This window comes from Odontesthes bonariensis, chromosome 11 (assembly GCF_027942865.1).
Source record: "Odontesthes bonariensis isolate fOdoBon6 chromosome 11, fOdoBon6.hap1, whole genome shotgun sequence".
In the NCBI taxonomy this organism is placed as follows: Eukaryota; Metazoa; Chordata; class Actinopteri; order Atheriniformes; family Atherinopsidae; genus Odontesthes; species Odontesthes bonariensis.
In genome coordinates, this window is record NC_134516.1 from 31,760,607 (window position 1) to 31,767,765 (window position 7,159).

Here is a 7,159-nt window from a genome sequence, read left to right on the forward strand (position 1 = left end):
ACGGAGTTGACGCTCACTCGTCAAACAGTTTTCCACCTTCTTTAGTTTTTCCTCAGTCATGGAGCAGCCGCTCTCTGCTGCCACTCTTCTGTCTTTTTCTCCTGTCAGAAAGAAATGTTTCTTCAGCAGCTTTGTCCTCAGAATATCCATCCCATGCTATAAATAGCTGATCTCGTCATTCTTCTGTCGGTAAGAGTTCTGTCATTTCTCTGATCCATAATCTCGGTCGGCAGCAGAGGCGTTAGAGGGAATCCCCTCAGTTTGTCAAACTGGAAACTTCCACTTGACTGGAGGAACTACGGAGGCCTGGAGATGATCCTGCAGGAGCTGGACATCCTCTGAGTGAGGAGTCCCAGCTGCAGCAGAGACCTGGGATTGTTCTTTTTCCAACAATTGCTGGGTTCCTCATAACTTTCCTTACTGCCAAAAGTAATGGGACACATGTAGAAACCCTCGGGCAAATCGTCGTCTGCCATGTCACACCACTGAAGTGGAGGAGAGGATTTCTTGGTTTGACTCATTTTGCTTGTTGTTTTTAAGTACTTTAAAAAAAAAAGACTTTTTAAGATAGCAAGTAAGCGTTGTTTCTAAGTGCTTGTTAAAATGATTATTTAAGATACTAATTATTGTTTTTTAGGCGATGTGAAAACCGTTTGCTGTGACTTTCAAATATGCTTCAAAAACTGGACGTGTTTCTTCAGATAAACTCCTGACCAGCTGTGAAAAAGCAGTGAAAATGTCTGGCCTGTATAAACTTTGTGATGTCATACAAGATCAGAGATGACATCGATTGTGATGTCACTACAGTGATGACATCACAGCTTTGTGAAGGCTTCTGTTCTGTCTCTTCTGGTCTGTGGTTCCAACCACAGATTCTGGATGGAAGTGAAGTCCGGATTCCAGAATGTTGATTTGTGTTCTCTGTTAATCTCTGGACGACTTCAGCTGATTACTTCCTGTCACTGTCACGTTGGAAGGTCCACTTCTGCCAGTTTTTCAGCAGCCAGTATCATGTTTTCCACCAGCAGTGTTTCCCAAGACAGAATAATGTCAGTTTGTTTAAAATGTTGCCAAAATAAACTATTACAATTACAACAAATGTCATCTCAGGGCACTTCAGTAATAAAGTCCAATTCAGGCCAATTGGAGTTCAATTCATTGTAATTATAATCCAGTTCATTAAATTCAGAATGAATCCAATTCATTCATACAGAGCAATTCAAAAACTATTTCCTAGCTAAGGAAACCAACAGATGGCACCGAACTTGCACTATTTCTAATTAGATAGAACTTTTTAATAGTTCTAAGATCATATCTTTCTGGTTTTATTTGCATTTTACAAAGAGTCCCGAGTAATTCTGAAAGTGGGGTTTTAATTTGAAGAAAAAGCCTCAAAATAAAGTGATTTTTAGGAGTAGGCAGGGATTCATTTCCATCTAATGAACAGCTCAGTTATATTAAACAGTGGGCCGTGTGAGCAGCAATCAGGGGAGTAAGGAGTTCACAGATCATAGACAGAGGCAAGCGTCCAACTATTCAAAGCTTTTAAAATGAGTAATAAAATCTGACAGGTAACCAGGGAAGGAAGTCCTTTAATCCTGGAAATATTCTCCAGGTGATAGTCGGCTGACTTCCTAACTGAGCTGATCTGGCTGCTGAAGCTCAGCTCTGAGTCCATAATAGCCGCTTTCGGACTGTAGGAACCTTTGGCAGTTCTAATAACCTTTTAATCCGCGGGGCCGTTTTCTCCCGTGTTCGGACATACAGGAACTCGGGGCTTTCTCCCTTAGTTCCTATAACTATTTAGCTCCTTCTCCGAGGTCGGGTCTTTTCATAGTTCTATAGAACTAATCTAACGAAGGTGTGTGGTGGTCGGTAGCTACGCCCCATGTCATGCTATCACAGCTGAGGTTACATGCTGCCATTCCGACATACCGACATTCCGACATTGACGTTCAATTGTCGGAATGGTGACATTTTTTTAAGAAATGAAACGTCCCGTCATTCCGAATTTCATTTTTTCTTTTGTCGGAATGGCGGTATGATTTTTTCTTTTCAACATACCACCACTCCGACATGCGATTTCAGCACCACACGCGTGGACAGCTCGCCATGCAATAATAGGGCTGCACATGCCCGAGAGAGAGACATTCCAACACGCAAGTCAAGCAAGACTGATCGCACCCACTCAGAAATTTACTGATGATGAGGGCTGACGAGGGGCTCGTTGTGTAGGCAATATTTCATTTGGCAGTGTAAAACGGATGCTATTTGTTTTTGTGACAATTGCCTCAATTTATTTTACCTTAAACCACTGAGAATGCTGTCAAAGTGAAGCGGAGATGCGCATCGCAAAGACAGCACAGCACCAGAAAACCAGCAAATGCAATGTTTAGCCTATGTTACCGTGGGAGTTAAGATGCAAAAAAAGATCAAATCTTGTGCAAGTTTTTCGATATTAGGCCTATAAAAATCAAATGTAGGCCTAATTCAACGAAAAGCTTCATGACGTATTTCAGTCATTAACAAGATCGCGGCCCACACAGAATCGAAGATGACTTCAATTAATTCATGCATGCCTTGTGCTTGTGGAGGGGACAGCAGGTTAGATAAATGCACGTGGCTGCAAAAGGAATACCAAATTTAAATGTTGGTTTCAGTTTTCAATTGGGGTGCGCAGAGTTACAATCTTCATCGCGCATTCAAGGCTGTGACAACTGTCGGAAGACACGCAACCTGTTGTTGTTAAAAATATTGCCCGTCGACATCTCCACAAAGGAAGGTGATTCCCGATCTTAAGGGATAAACTCACACAGAACTTCGTAAAAAGAGCGTAAAAAGAGCAACGGTTAAAGAAACCAGTGGGCACCTTAAAGTAGCCTGGCGACGCCATCCTATGTACTTCCGCCCAAAGATTTTGGCTCCGCACATAGTCTGGCCAAATTTCTAAACATTATGATTGGTTAAGGGAACTCTGTTACTCCAATGAATTTAAGTTGCTGGGTAAGGTCCCGCCCTCCATGGAAACGGATTCCTCTTGGGTTTTCCCAGACTGTTTGACAAAGTCAACAGTCGGCTTTCGCCCAGGCTAACCTTAAAGTGCAATCCTCATACAATCACTATGCAAACAAACAACACAACAACAAGATCCACATCAACAACAGCATTTTATTAACTTTTCATTCAAAATTAGGTGAATACAACTAAAGTTAGCAACAAAAAAACAATAATAATAATTAATTTCGCCTAAATTGTAGGCTTTCTTTTGTCCCTATATAAACACCTATTAACATCTACAAACATCAGGGACACAAAACCCAACGATTTTAAAACCAGGCCTACTATTCCAAATTTACGATGCAGCGGCAGCGCTCCAGTACTGCTCCAGCGTCCTGCCTCCCCGCCTGTACTGTCTGCGCAGCCGCTGAAGGCACTCCTCCAGCTGCCTCCACTTGCGCCGCTGTGGTGGAGGTGGGTCCCCACCGGCCGCCCTGTGGCACTGGGACTCCACCAGCCGCTGTTCGTCTTTAAGGCGGCGGATGAATACCCATAGCCGTTTTTTATTTTTATTTAATTAATTAATTAATTAATTTAATTAGATTGGAGATACTAATTATTACTGGGGAGGGGGGGGGGGAGCGATTTTTTTTTTCCCAGTCCGACCCTGATAGCTCCCAACAAGTGTCGGAATGGTGGTATCAAAGTGTCGGAATGGTGGTATCAAAGTGTCGGAATGGCGGGATGTCGGAATGCCGGTTGCATACCCACGGCTGAAATGTTTCCTCATATGACACAGACACAACCGGTGGGTGTTTAATAAGTTAACTTACACTGGTTTCATTTGTCTGCGGCGCTCTGCTCTCCTTTCTTCCTTCATGAAATGAAAAAGTATCTCCTGACTCTCTCTGTGAGCTCTTCCAGCCTCGATATTAGACGCCTGATGTGATTGTCCATGATTAATATCACCATCATGCAGACCATAAACACGGTGGCCTCCCCACTCTCCATATTAGCTTCTTGGTGGTGTTTTTTCTACTCTCCTTACTTTTACCGTTTTGTTTTGTGTTTGAATGTAGCGCTAAACGGCTAACGGCTAACACGTCACTGAAGCAGACGGCTGCGCGCGGCGCATCAGTCCCTATCAGGTCCCGACTCATGTGCGAATGCAGACTGAAACAGTTCCGCTGGGGAAGGATAGTTATCAGAACGAAATTCGAGGAGGGTAGTTCTGATAACTACTTTCTTAGAACTGTCTGTCCGAAAGCGACTAATAACACCCAGATTCCTGCTTGGTTTGTGCTTTTTAACATCACAGCCTGAAGCTGAGCTCAGATTTTTTAACAGCTGACAATGACCTCTGTTTTCTCTTTGTTTAGCTGCAGGAAGTTCTGGATCATCCGGTTGGTTATTTGTTGGAGGCTCTTTGCTGGGCCAGTTATTCCTCTGTGCCAGCAGCTGAGCACCAGTTCTGCCAAAACTAACAGGAAACATCATCCTGCACCGCTGGATTATCAACAAGGAACACTGACCAAGTCAGGAGATTAAAAAGGATGCAGAGGACAGTCAACCATCTCCTAAACACGGGACTTGTGTTTGACACCAGTCTTTGAACTGCTGTGAGACCGTTGTTTCCTTCATTCGTTTTTCACCTTTTTTTCCAAAACTACTTGGTCGAAAGGTGTAAAACATTAAAAGTACTGGGTTAAAGTTAGAAAAGCATCATGTTTAGGAAATAAAATACATTTTTGGGGGAAAAACTTGGCCAATAAGACCAGGAGCTCCTGACCTGTCTCATACATTTCAGTAAGACTTCGGGAAATTGTACCAAAAAGGGCAAAACATGTCTCCTTTAAAGCTGCAGTCTGCAACTCTTTTTCAAGCATAATGCCTGGAACTGTCCGGGGATTCTGAAAGTAGTACATTAAATACCCCAATACAAAAAAAAATGAGTTCTCTAGGTCCCCTATATTTTTCGGTTAAAAAATAAGCATTTCTTGCATTTTGCGACTACGGAGGTCACCGTTTTCAACTTCAAGCGTTCTGATAGATCATGTAAACTCTTAAAATGCCAAAAAGTAGGACTTTACGTATGACAACAACAAATCTTGCAGACTGCAGCTTTAACTAGAACTTCCAGAATTTTTCTGCCTACCTAGAAGTGCCAGAGAGGGGTCATTTGACCCGGCGCCTTTTACCGAATACACCAATCACTCATTTTGTTATGGTAATGAGGCTGTTAGGGGCCGTGTGTGGGGTGAGGGGTGAGGGGGTCACACCTTACAGTGGTAACAGCCAAGACAAACAGGGACAGACAGCTTCTTCCCAAGGGCTGTCAGCCTCCAAAATCACCACAGGTAAATAGCAACTTGCATGAAGATATCAGCAGCAAAGACAGATAGCACAGTTTGGCGGACAGTGTGTTACAGTTTTTCTCCATTGGTTTGGCTCATTTCTTGAAACTGAGATGTCATTCTCAAAACATGGACAAATCCCAAAACTAATTTGCAGTTCCTCACAACAGAATGGCATTTATCATTGCTTTCATCAAATTTCAAATGCTTTTGTACATGTCTCAATCATTTAGTACATCCTTGCAAATGGCTATGTACAAGTATCCTACAGTTAACACAATCAGCTTACATTTAGTACAATTTTCAAATGAATGTACCTGATCTATCCCAATTGGTTATCTATTGCAATTGTTAGATGGATAAATACCAGTGCATGTGGACTATTGCTTCATTTCCCTCAAGAATTTTGTGGTGAAAGAAGCTCCTCTCCAAGGAACGAAGATGCAGAGATATAGCACTCAACCCACATTTCCACAACAAAAGGAGTGTCCGCAGGGGGTCCAAAGGGTCAAATGACCCTCTTGTGGGTCTTTTGGGTAAAAAGGTCAATTGACAAGAATATTACTGGGCATGTATTGTTGTAATGTTTTAAATACTTGAACGCAGTTTTTCTAGAGAAGATAATTGTTTTGTATATGGGATTATTCTCCATCGACTCTTCTGGGCTTTCACATGCGCGAGCCTACAACCAGCCGGTGAGTGACATGCTGTTTATAAAGTTGTTTTGTAACGTCCCCATGCCAGTAATGTGAGAACCATGCATATGGTTTTGATGGTAAGGCTTGTGACTTTATTGTCGGATGGGTTATAAACTGGTGTGACGTTTCTGCAGTGTGCAAGTTGTTGTTTTACGTGGAAGGGTTAGCGCTTGCCCCTTAGCCACCACGTATTAGCCTCGCATGACATGCTGTGCGGACAGAGCGATCTTCACACAGGGAGCGCAGATTTGCACCTCTCTGTGTCCTACTATCATTATTTGACAACCTCTAGCAATGGAAACACGCTTCAAATGCCCCGGAGTTCCCCTTTAACACTAGACCAACAAGAGCTACATCTCAGACTCTACAGGCCTCAGTTAACTTGTTAAATGTGTGAGTGGGTCAGTGTGAAAACTCAACATCTAGGATGTTATTTCCAGCTTCTACGTTTAACTGAAATAGAAAATCTGAGAATTACGACAATTTGGGTAGAGCTATTTTACGACAGTAAAATATTTGGCAGTGACTAAGTGCCTTTAGCACAGACAGGAGGGTGGAGGCGAGAGGAGACAATGAGGCTGATACCAGACCAACCAGATGAGCCTCCAGCGTCCACCTGTCCTGATAGTCCCTCACAAGCAGCTGTCTGTTGTTAGCACGTTAAGCTTTGATTGGTCTGGGCTGGTCTGTGGCATTATTTATAAACCTTCACCCTTGCTGTTTCCTCTCATAGCTTGTTTTCACCATGACAGCTGCTGGGTTCTTCCTGAGGTATAAGCACAAGCTGTCTTTTACAGTTTTTGTTTGTTTGTTTGTTTGTTTGATTGGAAACATGAGTTAATATTACATTCTTACTCTTTGTTGTACATGATTTCAGGGTTTCCCTCTTTGCCTTGTTGACTGCTGCTACATGGGGTTTTCCCACTAAAGGTGTGCTATCATCTGTTGTGGTAAAACATTACATGCTTGCTTGAATCAGCTTCTGCTAAACTTGTTCTCATGCACCCAGGTTCAAAATCAGCAGGCCAGAGCAGCAGCGGCACAAGAGCTGCAGGTAATTTTGGCTCTTACCAGGGAGCAGCCGCTGGCCGCCCGGTGACCGTGCCCTAC